Source organism: Pogona vitticeps, chromosome 2, assembly GCF_051106095.1.
Source record: "Pogona vitticeps strain Pit_001003342236 chromosome 2, PviZW2.1, whole genome shotgun sequence".
Lineage (NCBI taxonomy): Eukaryota > Metazoa > Chordata > Lepidosauria > Squamata > Agamidae > Pogona > Pogona vitticeps.
The window spans coordinates 69,019,053-69,036,573 of NC_135784.1; the positions used below are offsets into that span (position 1 = coordinate 69,019,053).

Sequence of the window (17,521 nt, forward strand, 5' to 3'; positions counted from 1 at the left end):
CTCTTTGAGCCCTAACTGTGAGGGACCAGGAGAAGGTATCCAGAATGCCCTTTCCCCAAGAAAACAAACAAATATTAAACAGATGGTCTAATTTTTCCGTAATGCACAGCTATACCACCTCCCATAATGGGATTTGCCTTTACTTGCCCCAACAGGGCATCTAAGCAGAGGAAACAACCAGTTGTTGAATTTTAGTTCCAGAGAGAAAAATGGCACCTTAACCTCACAGATCCTCTGTCAAGTTGAGGCATGTGTCCTTTTAATTCCGAATGAACAAGCCAAACGCTGTGCTCTCAAACAGCAGTGGGAAGGAAGATATAGACCCCCATGTGGATTCCCTCAGTGAAGGTCAGTATTTTCTATGGCCACTATCTTACCGTGTGGAAAATAGTAATGCAGGATCATGCTCCTTGAGCAAGCATTGCTGTTGCGCAAGTAGACAGCCGGTTTTCTTAATGAAGACCGCCACTTGTGCAACAGCAAGGCTTGGGCAAGCAGACAGATCATGCGTTCCTACGCTGGCAGGGCTGTCCACTCAGTGTCAGGTCAGCAGGACCTGAGCCTATGAGTTTGATGAAGCAGAAGGGTTTGTGAAAAGAGTGCAGGTTTCAGGAACAGAAATACAGAGCCATGTCATTAGGAGAACTGGAGCTATCTGTGGTTGAGGTGTTCTCTCTGCATGTCTAGCTCTCTGCATCAGGGTTTCTCAAGAACTACATAGTGGGTGGATTGATACAAGCTGCATTCCTTGTCTGGGGCTGCCATTAGACCATACCTCTACTATCAAGAGATGAGACACACATTTTGGGTGCTCCATAAGTAACTTTGTAGGGGATCTGTAGTGAAGAGACTGAGGCAGAGGAACTTCAGTGGGTGACACACCTACCCACCCCCTGGATCTGGGCCAGCGGGTCATCTTTCTCCTGCCCATGTCTTATTGTCGTCACCAGCTCAGTGTGGTAAAAAGTTCTGCCCTGTCTGTCAAGGAGTTGGATATGGGGGAAGGGAAAGCCACTTCTGATATATTATGTTTCATTGATAAAAGAAATAACATGACTGTTCTGTCTTTCTACCTCTGAAACTATATGTGATTCTTGGGATTCTTTTTAGGAAATATTGTTAATAGAAAGATGATACCTGGCTGGAAATGAGAAGTACAACTAAGCAGGGAAAAAAAGCTCAGGTTTTGAAATCAGGGCTCCCTGGCACATTTCCACTTGTTGGACAAATTGCATCATGCCAACTCTCCTTTGCTGATTCAGGCACTTCATGGACATTTCTACTTCTATGTCTGTTGTTATAAATCAGTCATTTCAAAGCCGCTTAATTATCTTGCCCATTTTTACCACCCTTTGAAATACTGAGCATTCTTCCCCGTCATCTCTGGTGCCTGCCAGACAAAATGTGATGTGTTTATTCACTGAAGCATGCACCACTTCCTGCTCTAGGAGAGAGAAGTGAACGGTGTCTATGAGAAGTGGATCAGTTTCATAGCTTAGAGCAACACGCCGGCGTTCTGCTTTGCCGGTAGGTGCGTCGTGCAGCAGAGGCCTCTCCCTGCCAAAGAAAACTGATGAGAAAGGAGTCCTTCAGGTGCAACACTGTAGACTCTTATACAGGCTTTAGCTGGGACTTTGTACTCCATGGTGGCTGACACTGACAGTTTACAGACCTGAGAACCCATCATCTTCCACACAAAGTATCAGAAGGGAAGGGAATCACTGAAGGAACAGAATTAACAGTCAAACTGAACAGGACCTTCTGAAGCTGATTCACTGACTTGCAAATCAATGGGGAGTTCACCTCCCAGGAACTAGTGACAAATCAAAGGAAGCTAGTTTTGAGGAGGTTATTGCTATGTTCCATCAAGTGGCTTCTCCCTTCTGTGACATTAATGACTTTTTGACCTCCAAAACGTCCTGCTGTTGACAGCCTTGCTCAGATCTGGCAAACTCAAAGCCATGGCTTCCTTTTTTGGGGTCAATAAATCTCAAATACTGTATGATCTTCCTCTTTTTCTGCTGACCTCAACTTTTTTCAGCATTGCTGATATTTTCAGGGACTCTTTTCTTCTCATGATGTGCCCAAAGAATGACTGCCTCAATTTAGTCATTTTTTAGCTTCTAGGGAGCGTTCAGGCTTGATTTGATCTAGCATCCACTTATTTGTTCTTCTGGCAGCCCATGATTATCCATAAAGCTCTCCTCTAACATCACATTTCAAATAAATTGATTTTTTTTCTTGTCTGCCTTCTTCACTGTACAATTTTTACATCCATATGAGTGATCTTGACCTTCATCTCCAGTGACATGTATTTACACTCTCAGATCTTTTCTAGTTCCTTCATCACTGCCCTTCCAAATCTCAGTCTTCTTGTGATGTTTTTTACCTGCAGACTCCATTTGGATTGATGATTCAACCACAGTATGTTATGTTATGGAGGCATTCAAGAAAAACTTAGATAATCACCTGGCAGATATGCTTTGATTGTATTCCTGCACTGAGCAGGTGGTTGGACTTGAAGGCCTTGTAGGCCACTTCCAACTTCACTCTATGTGCCATCTAATCACTTTCTGCGTATGGTAACCTATGAATTAGTGACCTTCAAAAACCTAATTGTAAATAGCCTTCCTCTGCTCTTGGAAACTCAAGGCTGTGGATTCCTTTTTTTCAGTCAGAACCGAGGAATACGGACAATATTGTCAACACTGAAATTACACCATTTTTCTGTAATCATGATTTTTGTCTTCTTCACGTTCAATTGTAATCCTGGTTTTGCACATCTTTCTTTCACCATCAGCAGTTTTTTCAAGTCATTGCTGCTTTCTGCCAGTAATATACTGCCATCAACATATTTTAAATTATCGATGATTCCTCCACCAATGTTCATTCCTTTTTCATAGTCCCCTTAAGAACAAGAAGCAATGGTGGCAATCTTGTTGCACAGCTGCACATATGTTATGGTAATGATGTCATCAACAGCAGTAAGTTGCCACTGATTAAAGATTTCCTTTGGTGATATCTGCATGCATGTGACTTTACTGCATCATGTATGAGTCATGTGTGCCCCAAAATCACCTTTGATAAGCAGCGATTTGCCTTTAATCAGCTGCCATTTGCTGCCAATGATGATGTCATTCCCATTGTGGGCAAGGAGATGTGCAACAGGATTCTGTCACTGAGTTCTGCTTAAACAATCTAGCCCCTGAAGGAGAAAGTTAGACATTAAAGGAAAGATCACTGACACAAGCTAAGGTCCTCAATATTACAAGTATCTTCCACATTTCCACTACAAAACTGCTCTGTTTAGTAGCTCCAGTGTCAAGTTATAGATTTTTATCATAATGCCTAGTGCTAGGACTTCATGTTGACAAAATTACGTATCACAGCTGATAATTTCTCATTTATATTCTCATTCAGTCCTCTGCCTGTCTCTCACATGCAATCACATGTACTAGCTAAATATTTTGGAGCTCCAGATTCCTCAGCTGATAGCTGAGGAAGTGGGCTGTGTGCCCATGAATCCTCATGCTGAAATAAATTTGGTAGACTTAAAGTTACCACATGCCTCATTTGTTATGTTAGTGCAACAGACTCTCATGGATACACCTGCAAGTGGTGTGTCTGTTGTTTTTAATAACTTATCTTAGTGGGGCTCATAATTTATGGCTCCTGGAAGCAAACAGCTAATACCTCATCACTGGTGGAGAACTGAAATATAAATACAACCTCTTATTTCTCAGTTCCCTTTTTTGTTTCTCTTCTTCTTCTCCTTTTTTTTACCCAAGGCTGACTGAAGACATTTTACTGCCTGAGGGGAAACACTGAATGAGATACCCCTCCCAAGTCAAGGTACAGAGCAACTAAAGCCAGCCAAGTTATTTTGGCATATGAAGCAGAAAAATCTCACAAGCAAGTCTTCCCTTCCCCAACAGGAGCAAATTAACTAACTAACAAAATTGGCTATGTACAATTTGCTGTCCTTGCATGACATCCAGTATCTTTCTCCCAAAGCATCTGTCTCATTCCGCCTAATGGTAGGGTTGACTCTGTTTTTATAGTCTATAGCAAAGAGTCACAGGAAACTCACACATATGGAAATTTTCTCTGCCTCTGCCTGACTCTCTCACACATACTACACAAAGAAAACAGCCTGACTCCATGCCTGTTTCAGAGATAACACTCAAACAGGATGGTGCACAGTTCTACCCACACATACACACAGAGAGAGATTTCCTCAGACATTTCTCTGCCTGAGGTGAATCAGCAAATTTCCTGACTGGATGACCATCGGCCAAACATTACCTCTCATAGGATTACTGTGAAGATAGAAATTGGGATAAATTTATAAAATATAAAACAAAGGTTTATGTACATAGCAAAGAAAGAAAGAAAGAAAGAAAGAAAGAAAGAAAGAAAGAAAGAAAGAAAGAAAGAAAGAAAGAAAGAAAGAAAGAAAGAAAGAAAGAAAGAAAGAAAGAAAGAAAGAAAGAAAGAAAGAAAGAAAGAAAGAAAGAAAGAAAGAAAGAAAGAAAGAAAGAAAGAAAGAAAGAAAGAAAGAAAGAAAGAAAGAAAGAAAGAAAGAATCGTACATCAATGTGAACATCCCTAAAATTCAAAACAGTTGGTTGTGTATTGCATGGTGATTTACTGTGTGCATACATTTACCTCATGTACACTGGAGACATGTTTCCTCTACTAACCAGGCAGCTAGTACTGCTCCCCAAAGGTCAATTATACCAGTGGCTTAACACATTGATTTAACAGATTAAAAGCTGCTTAATTTCCCCACAATCAAACAAAATATGCCTGGATATTTTGTCTTGAATCTGAAGTTCTGCAAGGACTATAGATTTCTTTGCTGATGGCTTAGATTCTGGCCAAGGTAGTAGTCCCCATTAGATGGTGAGCTGTGGGCGATAACCCGTTAGCACACTCATTTATCGTCTTTGAGCTAATGTGGTGGATTGACTTGTTGATTAAACCAATGAAGTGGTGTAGTCTTATAAAGGACCTTTGATACGAGCTGTTACAATCACTCAGCAGTACATAGAACTGGGCTCCAAAGGTCTCAATGCCATGACAAGTTTACCAATTATATGAGATTCTGACAGTCTTTTTTTTTTGGGGGGGGGGGGAAATCATACTGGAGTTATGGAAGCTAAGGGTCAAACTTGATGATTAGTTATGTTGTTAAAAGTGGCATTTCCTTTTGAGATAAAAGTTGTTTATCTTAGTACAAGCCTGCACTACTCCGCATGCTGGATATTAGCTTGTTTTATTCTCTATCTGGCCATCAGAGGTAAATACAGGATTTATTTGCGGACCTGATTGCTCAAGCACAGAGTCTTGAATGAAATACATGCTTGGAGAGAGAGCATACTAGCAGGAGATACGTACTTCTCTTAATGTGTAATTTGGCCCTCAGAGAACAAGCACCTCTTTCTGATGCTAGCAGAATTTAATGCTGAAATTTTTACTTGGCAGGGCATCAAACCTGCTGGACTGTTCAACCCCATTGGTAGAAATGGGTTGCCATGGTACTTACAGCAGTGCAAGCTCTTGGCTTAGCTGGCTGTTAAAATGGGAACAAAACTATATACTCTACACAGGAATTTTAAATTATGTTTCTGCTTGTCTGTTGAATCCTGTCCATTTTAATATCTGCACATCAACCTGTCGTTGACCTCACACCTTTCTACACATTGTCCTTGATTGACTGGTCCATGTAATCAAACCCCAGCTAACTTTAACTGAAGTTTAATTGTGACAGCAATAAAGTGTCATCATAAACTGTCCCTCTCACTCCTGGGCAATCAATTGAGTTAGTTTGCTTGGGAAATCAAATTGCATACCCTGTCATTAACTATACTGAATAACAGAGCTATTATGCAAGAAAGCTGTTCTTTGAAGTCCAGTGTCAGAATGCCTAATAATGGGAAGCAGCAGTCTGTGACACAGTGGGGTTGCTGGCATGTCAAGATTGCAACTTTCCCATATTTCACCCACATGAAAATCCTCTCACCACTGAATTTCATTGCAAAAGGCTGGAGCAGGGAGCAGAGTTGCTGGAGGTTGTCTACATTTACATGGGCTCTACACCAATCTTTTAAAAGAGTTCCTCCATTAATAGAAAAGCTGGTGGGAAATGTAGATGCCTTCTTGCTAAGAGTTCCAAGTTCACTTTATTATTTGTGGCATTAATTAAAGCAATAGATGTGGTGGCTCTGCGGGCTAAACTGCAGAAGCCTGTGCTGCAGGGTCAGAAGACCAGCAGTCATAAGATCGAATCCACACGACGGAGTGAGCTCCCGTCGCTTGTCCCAGCTTCTGCCAACCTAGCGGTTCGAAAGCATGCAAATGCAAGTAGATAAATAGGGACCACCTAGGTGGGAAGGTAACAGCGTTCCGTGTCTAAGTCGCACTGGCCATGTGACCACGGAAAGATTGTCCTCGGACAAAACGCTGGCTCTATGGCTTGGAAACGGGGATGAGCACCGTCCCCTAGAGTTGAACACGACTGGACAAAAATTGTCAAGGGGAACCTTTACCTTTACCTTTACTATACATCAGTTCCTAGTCATTTTCAAGTTATTAATATAAGCTATTTTATATAGCAGCATGGACTACAGTGACACTGAGGATTAAAACACAGCAGTATGCACTAAAGAAAAGGAATCCAAATGTTCTGCCTTTGACACATACTATAACTTGCCATACTAATCTATAATACAGAATTAACTTTGATTTGCTGTCATGCTATCAATGAATGTGCTTTAATTTCAGACTATAAATATGTTCTGTGTCCAAATTTCTTTCTTTCTTTCTTTCTTTCTTTCTTTCTTTCTTTCTTTCTTTCTTAACTCTTTCTCTAACTCCTGCTGGAGAAGAATACTACAATGAATACTGTTTTGAAAACAAAAGCACAAGAAGGGTTGCCTTAGGACCAGCATTCCAGATGTTGCTGGACTAAAACTTTCATCAGCCGTGATAGCTAGACATGCTGGGAGTTGTAGTCCACTCTTTATATCAGGCACCAAGCTGGGGAAGGCTACAGTCAGAATATATATCTATATCTGACAACAGTAATTGTTGCCCCCAGTAATGGGAGATCTGTGGAGCTGCTTCGCTAGATCACAAGATCAAAGTTCATAGTAGCCTTTTGGTTTTGAACTCTGCTCAACCTACTTGTGCTGGGGCTAAGGCGCCCTGCCAGCTGTCCCTCTACTGTTACTTCTTGGGGCCAACTTCCTTGCACAGCAGTGGGTACCTTGGCAATCTATCCCAGATTCCACAGAAATTGTGATAACAAATTTCCACATTTGGTGGATGGCAAATTATCTTCCAGAACTGAAAGATCAAGTTTCATTTTCCTAGGGACCAAGTATGTTGTTTAAAAAGGAGATTGTGACTGATTAGAGATGCTCTAAAGGAGAATTTATAAAGTGGAAGCAATCCAAGCCAGATCTACAGCTGGTGCAACATGGCAGAGTTCCACTTAAATCAGCCCAGATGATTCATGCTTGCTAAAGTTCTGGACCAAACTGTGTACATAGATCAAAGTGGCACATCTGAAGATTGTGAATCAACACCCTTGACAGCCTTGGCAGCAGCATCACTGGAATTCAACATAACCTGCAACATAGCAGTCTGATTAAACAATTGTTCAGGGGCAAATGGAAGCTATAAAGATAGCTGACTGGAGTACTCACATCTGGGAAAATAATCAGTGCAGCTTCACTCCCCTTTATTGGGACTGACTTTTCATTCCCTGGCTTAGATTTTACATTGTTTATTTAATAAATTTTCTCAAACACTAGGAGAATCTACCTAGAAGTATTTGGGATTAATTCATACAAAAATGGAACGGGAAAAATCATCCCACATTAAAGCAGCAGCAGCAGATGATGATAATAATAATAATGATAATGATAATAATAGCACACTGTCAAGTCAATTCTGACTTATGGCGACCCTTTTCAGGATTTTCCAGGTATAGATTACACAGAAGTAGTTTGCCACTCCCTTCTTCTGTGGCACCCTGGGACTGTGCAGCTTGCTCAAAGCCACATGGGCTGACTCTTCTCCTAGGAGACACAGTGGGGAATTGAACTCCCAACCTCTGGCTCCACAGCCAGATACCTTAACCAGAGCTATTCAGCCAGCTACAGTCATGTAATGTGACAAAATTCCAAATGAAGTTAATATGTACATGGAATGGAAGGCATTCTCATCAAATTCAAGGTGTTTTTCATGAGCGACTTTTGCCTTCTGATGCTTCACTTCACCTTCATAGAAGTACTGTCAGATCACTGTTAGATAGTTTAGGTATCTGGCTGTGGAGCCTGAGGGTGGGAATTTGTATCCTTCTTGACAGGTATTGAACTCAGTTAGCCATAGGGTCCCTTCTAGCAATCCAATTCTAAGATTATGATCATGAGGATTGGTCTAAAATGACTATGGGCTTAAAATCCAGTGTTTGTCCCTTTTGAATCCACTGAAATCAATAGGACATATAAATGGTAACAAAAGCAACAATGTGCTCTTAAGTCAGTTCTGCCTTATGATGACATTTTCTAGGATTTTCTGGTAGGGAATACTTAGAAGTGGTTTATCATTCACTTCTGGGGTTGCCTGGGACTGTGCAGCTTGCCCAAGGCTACACAGGTTGGCTGTACTCGCAGGAGACACAGTGGGGAATCAAACTCACAATTTGTTACAATGGAAGGTAAAACAGTTTTGGGGAGCGGTGGTTAAAGTGCCAGGAATGAAAGAGGTGAATCATCACCCCCCCACCCCCTGTAAGCTGACAGCGCCTTCAATGTGGCAGAAATTCTGCCACAGACTCCCACATCTACCCTAAAGGAGCTTGTAAATTTATTTTTAGAAGAGTGTAATGGATAACATGACTGGAGTCCTATGGCCGAGGTGTGGAGCAGTAGGGAAAACAACTGAAGTCCCTGCAGGCTCCCAATCACGTGCCTGTTCTCACACACTGGTTTTGAGATCACTCATGTGACTGGGCAAATGATAGACTTCCAGAACTGGGGAGGGGGGGACACTACATAATTTCCCTTCTGCCCCATGTTTAGGCAAGAGGTTACTGGCCAATGACATTCTAAAACCACCCTTAATTAAGCAAATATAGCTTCAACATGACAGTAAAACAGTGGCATGCCAGTCTGTGCCCCCAGGTAAATTTGTACTGTGAGAAAAATTAAAATATATTTGCCTGATGCCAAAGAAATGTCAGATTAGGTGCTGGTGAAGACAAGTTGCCAAGCAGATGGCATTTCAAGGACAGGGAGCCACCCCTGAAAAGGATTCTTAGGGATGTGAAGCTAATTTTCTCCTGGTGGTCTTGACTCTATCATTCAACTAAGTCACTTCCCTCTGTTGTCAGATCTATGTCAAAACTTAAGGATCAACATCACTAAGCAAGGACTTCTCTGTTCTGTTTTCCCCAAGCTAATCACTCTGTAATCAATGGAAATCAGCATATCAGCATTAATTAACTATCTTACACAGCTTTCTTGTACCTATTTTGACTGCTTTCAGAAACAGGGCTGCAAATTTAAAGACATTGTGTTGTTTCACAAGGCAGAATAACTGTAATCACCTGAAAAGCTGGTAAAGGGCTTTTTAAAAATTAACAACCTCTTCTGCAGAGTGTCCTAATGTCCAGTAGAAATCAGGCCACTGCTGAGCATACTCATCCATCTATACAGGGAAGAAGGTGAAAAGTATTCAGCTTTGCCTGGGATTTAGAAGAGCCTGAAAAGGTTTTGGGACTGATGCTGAGTTAATTGCCTGTGATCTCTTTCTTTCTCATCTGGAGACCCAGGTGACCCTCGGCTGCTTTGGAATACAAATTGCCTTCTAAAAATATATTACACTAGCTCCCCATTCCTTCCTCAACTCAAGTTCCATATCACAGCCACCCCTCTTAGGCTAGAGTTTTATGTAATACAGTTGTTTGGGGGCAGATTTCAAAACTTCTGTGGTATGTTTAGTGGAGGGCATTTAGATGGGGGATGGGGGTGGAGAGAGAGAGAGAGAGAGAGAGAAAGACAGAGTGAGAAGGAAGAAGAAAAAGGCAGAGGAGCAGAATGGCAGAAAGAAATGGCAACAGAGAAGAGACTTAAGAAAAAAGGAAAATTTTTAAAAAGAAAGAATGTTGTTGGAAATCAAGGTCAAAATCATCCATACTATATGAAAGAAAGACAGTGAAGAAAGACAGGCTCAAACTCAACTCATTTGAAATGCACTATTGGAGGCAACCAAAAAGGCAGAAAAGTGGGTGCTCAATCAAGTCAAGACTGAGCTCTCGCTAGAGCAAAAATGAGTCAACTGAGCCCATCCTATCATGCACATAAGGGAAAAGGGCACGTCCCTGCTTACTGCCAGCTTTGTCCCTTCTTTTGGCTTCAGCCTAATCCATTTTGAATTTAGCCCTGTCTACCTTCTGTAATGAGGGTGAAAGAGGAGAGTGCAAAAATGGTCTGAAGCTCAACATCAAAAAACAAACAAACAAAAAAACTAATATCATGGCCACTGGTCCCATCACCTCCTGGCAAATAGAAGGGGAAGATATGGAGGCAGTGACAGATTTTACTTTCTGGGGCTCCATGATCACTGCAGATGGTGACAGCATCGACGAAATTAAAAGACGCCTGCTTCTTGGGAGGAAAGCGATGACAAGCCTCGACAGTATCTTAAAAAGCAGAGACATCACCTTGCCAACAAAAGTCCGAATAGTCAAAGCTATGGCAGTAGTGATGTATGGAAGTGAGAGCTGGACCATAAAGAAGACTGACCACCGAAGAATTGATGCTTTTGAATTGTGGTGCTGGAGGAGACTCTTGAGAGTCCCCTGGACTGCAAGGAGAACAAACCTATCCATTTTGAAAGAAATCAACTCTGAGTGCTCACTGGAAGGGCAGATCCTGAAGCTGAGGCTCCATACTTTGGCCATTTCATGAGAAGAGAAGACTCCCTGGAAAAGACGCTGATGTTAGTGTAAAAGTGTAAAGACAGGAGGAGAAGGGGACAACAGAGGATGAGATGACTGGACAGTGTCATCGAAGCTACCAACATGAATCTGACCCAACTCCGGGAGGCAGTGGAAGACAGGAGGGCCTGGCGTGCTCTGGTCCATGGGGTCACGAAGGGTCAGACACGACTTAATGACTAAACAACAAACCTTTTGGTGTCTGGGTTCCTGAGAGGCTGCCCCTATACAAATGCCTCCTTTGAAGTCAAAGTCTGTCTAAGGCCTTGATTACACAGCCAAAAGAAACCCATTTTAAATTGTATTTACTTTCAAATAAATTGACATTTACAGGAATGTCTTCCTTACAGAAATGCAAGCCTGGATTACTGAAGGGCATAAATGGGATGGGTAGAGGGAGAAAAAGGTGGAGGGGGGAAAGAAGCACATCTCAGCCAGAATGCCACCCTGGCCCTACCATAACGGCAGGCAGTAGGAAAGTGTAAAGGGTGAGGAAGTTGACTTGAGAAGCAAGGATTTATTACCGATCTGTCTCTATGCTTTTGGGGGCAGGGAAACACACAACCCCATACAGCAACTGCTGTTGCCATCTGTCTCCCTGGCGGGAATACAAACAGTGTTTCAAATAGTCACATGGTTTCAAATCAAATACATTTAGAATAGAGTTTCAATCCCAAAACCTTTGAGTCCATGCCCCTAAAATTTTTTTTACTGGGAAGAGTGAAGTCCTTTACCAACTCGACAAGAACTCATAGGGGTGCCAGGTACAGTGTGCCACAACAGGGGCGCTATATGCAGTCAGCTGTCCTTGCTGGCATGTGGCAAAGCCTCTTTGTCTTCCTATACCCCCATAGTCTCCGTTGGCAGCTGCTATCTGACAAGTATGATAGTCCTCTCAGGACGCATGGCCAAACTCTACTCTGACCTGCCTGGTCTCTCCCATGTAGCAGGGCATGGAGTGAGGGGCAATGAGAGGTCGTCCTTCAGGATGTTTGTAGGTAGTAGGAGCGGTGTGTCTCTGTGGTGGGGCCACTTCCCCCTGCTGCCTCTTCTTTCAGCAGTGGGCTCACTCCTGATTTGCAAGCCTCCGGGCTTTCCAGCACTTGGCCTGTTCCTGATGGACTTGGGCTACTTCTTCCGGCAGCACTAGCAGCTTGACCCAGTGACCAGTCTTGAGATCATGGCTGAAAGTCTCTCATCCACCTCAATAGTGGCAGTACCTCCTATGCACACTTTCCAGTCCATGACATCTGCCCAACAGTCATCCTCTCCTGCATCACTCTGCTCCTTAAATCCCAGTCCTGTCATGGCTACACCTGTGGCCTTGACGGCACTTTCCACCTCTCCCTTGCCAACACCTCAGTCCACAGGTAAACTACAAGTCATGACCCCCTTACTGTTGGGGAGCTGGAGAGCCCACTCTTGTGTGCAGGGGATCTTTGCTGGTCCCGCAGATCACCAACTTTGTGTCTCAAGATGTTCTTGGACTACAGCTCCCAGAAATCCTGGCTAGCACAGCTAGTAGTGAAGGCTTCTGGGAGTTTTAGTTGAAACATTTGGGGACCCAAGGTTGGGAACCGTTGTTCTGGGGGACAGGCCCTTCTGCTGTCTTATCCCCCTCCAGTGCTGTTCGCCATGAGAGTTCTCTCCCTGCCTGGGAACCTACAGAAGCACAGCAAGTCCCTGAGGCCTCAGCTGATCTCCTGAAACCTGGTAAGTCTGTTTCCCAGTTGTCACACTTGCCTTGGAAAGCAAGAATTCTTTAATCAGGTCTGATTGAGAAGATAAATTGGGGGGGGGGTGTGTGTTTCCTAGTGCAGGGTTAAGAAGAAGCATGAGGTGCGAGGACACAATAAAGCAGTACCTCTTTGATCAATCTATTATAAAAACTCTTGAGAATAAAAGTTGACTTTTCAAAACAATAGCTTAAAGGCTAGAAAATGCAACGAGGCAAATCCATTGTAGATGAACCAGGAAGGACAGCTTTAATGGGGACAAAATGGCAGCTTCAGAATTCAGTAAAGATATGTGAGGAACATTTTTTTTTACTCCTTGTAGGGGATTATTTTTTATCATTTCTTTCCTTCAGAAAATGATTCCTTCGCCTCCAATGACCCTCATGAAGGGAAATAAAAGCTATACTTTGAAAATGGTTCTTGGACCCTGATGCCTCAAGAGTCTCCACTGATTTGTATGGGAGGGAACAAGCACAGGGGTGGGTGGGTGGGCACATTATGGAGAAGTCAACACTTTGCTATGGATTTAAGGGGGCAATAACATTCTTGATTTTGGCAAATGTCTGCACCTTTTTCTGGTGTGTTCATTGATCTACTCTACGAGAAGCCTAGGAAAAACAATCTCTCAGCAAGGGCCCTTAGTGAAGGATGTCGGTTTTCACTGAGACACAATGAGGTTGGGAAAAGAAGTTCAGCTGTTTCTGTCCCTACCACAGTCCCAGCAATAATCATCCCTAAAGCTTCCTTTTGATAGTTGTTGTGGGTTTTTCGGGCTCTTTGGCCGTGTTCTGAAGGTTGTTCTTCCTAACGTTTTGCCAGTCTCTGTGGCCGGCATCTTCCTTTTGATAGTTCTTACTTTTCAGTTGTCATTTGGTTGTCAAATGTTTCCTGGCCCAATTCAAGGTGTTAATTTTAATCTTTAATGCCCCAAATGCTTTTGGACTTGGTTATCTATGGGGGGGGGGGTCATCACTGGTTCCCTGGACAGGCCATCTTCCCTTTGCCCTGCTGCCCCTTGAGAGCCTGGGGAAGCTGTCAGGACAGGTGTCTACCGAAGAGCAGGCTGATAGAAGATGGAAGGGGATGAGTGAGAAAATAGAGGATGAGCAACAGGAACGATCAAGGGCTTCTGGAGTGGCACTGACTGGTAAGGAAACGTCAGGCTAGGAGGAAACTTGGGAGGCTGTCCAAGAGTGTGCCTCTGGGAAGGTGGAGTGCAACTGGGAAGAGGGCCCCTGGCAGGAAACTCCCAAGGAAGTGAGGAGAACATGAGGAGAAGGGTTCGCAGAAGAGGACCCCCAACTCCTAGGTGCTCCAAAGAGACCTCCACTGGCTGCAAACCTCTAGCACCCATGACAGCTGACTACAGCAGTGCCACCCCAATACAATTGTGGTCCTGGTGGCACAAATGCCAGTGCAAGAAACAGAGGAGATGCTGGGAGGAGCAAAAGAGCTCACCCAGGTACCCATCACCCTGCTAGACTAGCCATCCCTGAACTTCCTGTTTTTCTGTGCCTTAACTACCAGGGCCACCAATATAGTCAACCAGGATGGTTAAAAATGTAATAAATGAATAAAATAAATACAAGCTCAAGGAAGCCTCTGTGGTTTAAAAATGCAAATAACCATTCAAAGAGGCAATATTGTGTCTAGTCTGTAGAGAGTGAAAGCATTTTGCCCTCCCTCTTCAACCCCTTGATCTTGGGGCTTCTGGGGCTTCCCTGCAGCAGCTGCTATTTACATAGCTAAAATATGCACTGCAACTGCATTCACATAGTTAACATCATGTTGAGTCCCCCACTACACCCCCCACTACACACACACACACACACACACACACACTACACACACACACACACACACAGAGCACACACATACACAAATAAAAGCATTTTGAAGAGAGTCCTGCAGCTCATTGTTCTGCTTTTGTCTGGAAACATATCATCCACTTCAGGTCAACCCTTCAACACATTTTTATCCTCATGCCTACTTTATCTGCTGTCATTTGGAAGCACGCCCCTCAATATTTCATCTTCACTGTGCAATGTTATCCTGATAATACCATCCTTTATGAAGTGAAGGAAAAGTATGACTATTGGAACATCATAATCTATCAGTGACACTTGGACCGAATCCAATTGCTGCTGATGTCTGATGTGGCCTTTAATATGAATTGGCTTGTGGGCTGTGATTTAAAACAACAAAACACATTTCTTTTTAAAACTCTCTGGGCTCATAGTTCTCTCTCATATGGATCCCCGTACATAACTTGAAACTAGTACAAATTCTTTGAGGAATAAAAATGATGGTGACCAAATGACCCACCTGGGTGGGAGGGATTCCTCATCTGATCCCTAAAGATATGGCTACACCAGCAGCAGGGAGTGAGCTAGTGTGGGCCACTTAGGAATGGTTGAGCTTGATTAGAATTATCTAATCAAACCTGACCATTCACACGAAAATGGCGTCTGCCCATATCATGGCTTAAGTGACTCATTTATTCAGGCTATTTGCAAATTAGTTACTGGCTGGGGGCTGCCCAGCTTAAGGTGGGCGGTATCTACCTAGTGAGGTGCAATGACCTCTCCCACCGCCAGAAGTAGCCCCTGGCATCATGCTCTACGCCAATTGCGCAAAGACTTATAACCGGTAACTGCTACTTCCCGTGTTGTTTCGATGCTGTATGCGAAGCTGGAATGTCCTCTCCAGAGCACGAAGCCTGGGTAAAATAATATGGAGGATAGGCTGTTACCCAAGCAGCAAATCCCCCCTCTCCATGTCACTGAAATAGTTCAGTGGAAAGGCAAGAAAAGTGAAATATATATTTACTATATATAGTCTATAGATGAAAACTTTTTTATAGTTGATGTAGAGCATAAGTGATACAGTAGTTTGTGTGTGTGTGTGTGTGTGTACACACACACATACATATACACACACGCACACATATATAGTCTATATATACACTATAAATAGTCTATAGACGAAAACATTTATATAGCTGATGTAGAGCAAAAGTGATAGTTTATGTAAAGTTTTTTGTATTGCTTTTTTAAAAATTCACTTCCTCTGCCCTCTGCTGAGCAAGGAAAATGTCTAATTTGCCAATATTGGGAAGTGGCTTGCTTATTAAGTCACTTCATAATACTGGCAAATTAAACAAGAAAGGCTTGCTTTGAATTGGTTCTACCAGTCATGTTCACTGGAATCAATTCAACCCAGCATCATCCTACCTGCACCAGAAAAAGTACAAGCCCCTTGGCAGGGATCAGAAAGGTGGAAGTATGAACAATCTGGGGGTGGGCTGGTGGGCTCTAGCAAAGACATCATCTGATCAATGTCTTTAAGAGCACACTTGCCCATCCAGCACTCCAAACATCAGGCTAAACAGCCCATTATTTCCTTCTATTATTATCTCTGGTGTTTTTCATAGGTAGGCTGGAAAACTGTTGCAATGGGACGTATTCTTTGGTAAAGATGATTAACATTGAATGGAGCTCTGTATACTTGCTGTGGCTTTTTTTTTCCAAATTGCCAAAAATCATACCTTGCCATGCCCACTCAGTTCTTGGTCCTGACCCATAGTCCTGTCCACTGCTGGAAACAGAAGTATCTTCCCAAATTGGAATAGAGCTCCCTAGAAAAAAAGGTTCCTCTAAACTTTAGAATGTGTGATCCAGAAGACTGAAGGAACTAGAAAAGATCATCAAGTGTAAGGATGTGTCACTCAAGACCAAGACCAAGATCACCACCCTCTTGTATGTCCGATTACCGTGCATGGGTGTGAAAGCTGAACAGTTAAGAAAGGTGACAGGAAGAAAATTGATTTGTTTGAAATGTTGTGCTGGGGGAGAGCTTCATGAATACTATGGATTGCTAGAAAGCTGAACAAATGAGTCTTAGATCAAATCAAGCCTGAAATATTTCTGGAGGGGAAAATGTTGAAACTAGGAATGTCCAACTTTGGGCACATCATGAGAAGGCAGGGTTCTTTGGGAAAGACAATGATGCTGGGAAAGGTTGAGGACTGCAGGAAAAGAGGAAGACCTAATATGAGGTGGATCAACTCCCTAAGGAACCCCCACAGGCTTGAGTTTGCAAAAGCTGAGCAGGGCTATTGAACACAGGACAGTTTGAAGATAGCTATTCATGGGGGTGAAATAAGAATAACAAGTCAAAGCCAACTTGTTGTGACCCTAATTGGGCTTTAAAGGTAAGCAAGATATTTTAGGAGTGGCTTTACCAGGTCCATCTCTAGTGACCTTCCATGGCTGAGTGAGGATTTGAACTCAGGCTTCCTGAGTCCTTAGTCCATCACCCTATCCACTACACCACACGGGATATCTTCACTATTCTTTACAGCACCAAAATAGAAGCAAACAATGGCTGTAATAATAGAAGTAAATAATCTGCAGTAATTATTCAGACTGTGAGATAAGTGATAGATTTCCTAAAAAGTATTTTAACTTCTTGCACAATAGATAAACTAATGCATTAGGATAGCCTCAACAGCCTGTAATGCGCTGTCGTTATTAATTATCATGGTTGCCATTAGGAAATAATTCTCCATATGTTTATCAGATTTTTTTTGTTTCTTCTTCTTCTTCTTCTCAGCTTTCTATCTGGATTATGCTGTAAAGCACACATTTGATTGCACTAGTGCCTTCTGAAAGTAAACCTATATTTCTAATCATATTTATTATGCAGGGTGTAAGTTCCATTGAATGCAGTGGATTTATTTCTCAGTAAACATTGATAGGATTGTATCATTTCA

General features: G+C 42.7%; 1 long non-coding RNA gene across 2 annotated transcripts in view; it reads left to right on the top strand.

The window, feature by feature from the left end:
* Positions 1–17,521, top strand: part of LOC140704380 (uncharacterized) — a 38,538-nt gene that overhangs the window by 12,967 nt on the left and 8,050 nt on the right. The window contains exon 3 of one of the 2 annotated variants that reach the window (XR_012083549.2): positions 12,636–12,724. The exons of the other annotated variant lie outside the window; for it this stretch is intronic. This is a non-coding gene — a long non-coding RNA (uncharacterized LOC140704380). The remainder of the gene's footprint in view (positions 1–12,635; positions 12,725–17,521) is intronic. 2 annotated transcript variants of the gene reach the window in all.